Consider the following 3,233-nt stretch of genomic DNA (forward strand, 5'->3'; position numbering starts at 1 on the left):
ATTAATCCTAACAATCAATAATACATGATAGAATTGATGAAAAGATTTTAATAACATCTAATTAATCATGTGAAATAAAAACCATAAACATTAAAGCACATATATAGGGAATTAAATAAATAAAAAGATAATTATTTTATTGAATAGAGTTTCATCCTTAACCTCAGTATAAGAAAATTAGCTAGACATACTTGAATTGGGAGTAACAAAAAAAATAAAATCACTCATGAAAGTCGAACTGCTGCTGCCCAGCCTTGCGTCTTGCGTCTGCAGCTCTCTTCCAGCCTTTTGTTTCCGTCCTCTGGCGGCTCTCTCATTCAAAAGCCAAAACTCTCTTTTTATAATGCTTAGAATCCTCTTTGTCTACTAATTAAAATCCTTTTCCAATTATAAAACAAAGCTTCCATAATAACGCCACCATAAGCCATTAATTCCACTTTTGAAAGTCAAGTGTGGGCCCCATTTAAATTGCTTTCCACTTTTGCAATGCCATGCACGTGCAACTCAATTGGAGAATTGAAATTCAATGCAAATTGCTCTTGGCTCTTAACTGCTTCAACTAATATTTTTTTTAAATTGTTATTTTTTTTTGCACTTTTTATTTCCAAACTCCAATTAATTCCCTATGCAATAAAATAATTTAATTAATTAAAAATAACAAATAAAAATAATTAGTAATTAGATAATAAACAGTAAAATATGTATATAAATTATGCTCATCATTTCAAAAAGGTTTTCATTGGTTTACAAAATTTGAGTAAAACAAATAGGGAAAAGTACACCTAGACTCCTAAGATTTGAAAAAATGGCCATGGTGATCCCTTTTTAACTATAATACTCTTTGTAAATATTAACTAAAAAACTGACTTTAATTTTTTTAATAAATGCAAATATGATTTAAATAGTTTAATTCGTCTAATAGACTATTGATGTTAGAATTTTTTAATGTATAAAATAATTTTTAAAATATAAATTATTATATTTATTTTGATCATATATTTTTATTTATTATAAAAATTTTAAATAAATGTTTGGATTCAATAGATTTTACAATTAATGAAATATATCTCATGGGTTAATAATATTAAAATTATTTTATATAATATTAAATATAATTTAAATTTTTATATGTTTATTTAATATTATTTTCCTATTTATTATAAAATTTAGTTTAATATGATATAAGATTGTAAAGTGTTAAACTATTTTTTAAATATTTAAATTATTTTAAAATGTATAAATTCGTTATATTTATTTTAATATCATATTTTTATTTATTACTTAACATTGAAGTAAATTTTCTGAGTCAATAAAGTTAAAGGATATTATAGTCAAAAGAAAATCTTGATATCTCTTATTAAAAATTTATAGATCTACATGATTATTTTTCTAAATTTTAAAGATGTAAATTCCCAAAAAAACATAAATGTCGGTTCAAGAAAATTCGAATGTCTGGTTACTCAAACCAGCTCAATTTTCCATCATTAAAAAATCCTCGGTTTCGTACTACTAAAAGATCCCCATTTTTAAGAAGACAACACTAAAATATGTACTAAAAATTAGATGAAACAATTTGAGTCGCCGGGTCGTATTTCCTTTTGCGTCATGCAAGTCAAATTTGAGCTAATCGAAACTCGATCCATTTATAATTATGTGTCATGTAAGACTCTCAAATTTTAATCTAATTCATTTATTATCGTGTCAAATCAAACTCAAAAATTATGATCATAGATTACGTGATAATTTTATTATTTGGTTAGTTACACAACGCAAAGGAGGCCGGATCACTGCCGCCTTAATTTCGTCTTTCGGTTGCCTATTTTAAACTCTTTACCACATTCTCTCTAATTCAAACAATTCTTTCATTAATTAGAATTTTGCTGGTCTACTTTTCCTGTTATATATATATATATATTTTAAAAAAGTCAAGTAAAACTCAATTTAAATTTGAACTTGAATAGTTAGTTAAATAATAAAAATTACTTGAAAATCATTTGTTCAAGCTCATAAGAGCTTCTAGTTTTACTTATTCGCATCTCATGAAGGCAACTTTGTGCAGATAGAATTAGCAACATTCTATATTTTCAATGAATCTCGTTTTCCAACAGCAATTATATCGGCAATTGGCTTAGCCAACAGATTAGTTAGATAGGAAAAATTTTAGAGTATATAAGAGATAATGTACCCAATTCATACATGTACGTCATGTGTGTATTTATTTTAAAAAATCACCATAGAATGGGTAATCATATTAAATGAACTGCAAATCTCATACATACATTAATTGGGTACAACACCTCTAATGTATTATAAAATTTCTCATTATTTAGATATTATATTACTACATGTATATTTATTTATTTATTTTTACACTGAGCATTTTTTTTATTTATGTTTTATTTCTTTATTATTATTATTGTTTTTTTAATTATGACTTACAGTTTGAAGTTATCGGCTACTAGGTTGTGGAATTGGGAATATTAGCCTGCTCGATCCTAATTGGAATTTCAATTGGGGTTTCTGGAAGTCCCATTGCAAAGCTACAAAGAAATAAATTAATGGCTTCTAGAAGTTTCTTTGCCAAAGAATCCTCCACGATTCTTGAAGATGCTCTTCACCCCGTCTTTGTGAAAAAAAGAGAAAAAAATATTGGTTATTTCTTTATTAACATTTAAAAACAATTAATTTCACATGACCTTGGTATCTTAATTACTCTTCTACCCCTGTGGAAAAGATGGTGGGCTAAACAGAAGCAGAGAACACAGCATAATCGAACTCTCAATTAGTTTGTTGGAGGATCTTGTTCAAACAATAACAATATTTAAGAATTTTCAGCATAAATATTTTACAATATTTTTGTTCATCGTTCTATATGCACGCACGCACACACATATGTACGCGCATATTTTTTTTTTAATATTTTGTCTTATAACATCTCAATTTCTTGATAACCCATGTGAATGGAGTTTGAATCTCAAACTTATAAATATATGTATATTACACTACATGCCTCCGTATTTGGATCTCTTCATCTTATGAATATAGGTTATTTGGATGTTCTAATCTCCTCAATATCTTTGGATAGGGATGGCAAAATCCGAATCTACATCCGAATTAATATTTTTATATCCGGATCCGGATTCGGATTCCAATTCGTTAATAATTTTGTGGATCCAAATGTGGATAATATCTACATGGATTGTAGCGGATATCCCAGATATCTGAATCCGCAT

This window comes from Citrus sinensis, chromosome 9 (genome assembly GCF_022201045.2).
Source record: "Citrus sinensis cultivar Valencia sweet orange chromosome 9, DVS_A1.0, whole genome shotgun sequence".
NCBI lineage: Eukaryota > Viridiplantae > Streptophyta > Magnoliopsida > Sapindales > Rutaceae > Citrus > Citrus sinensis.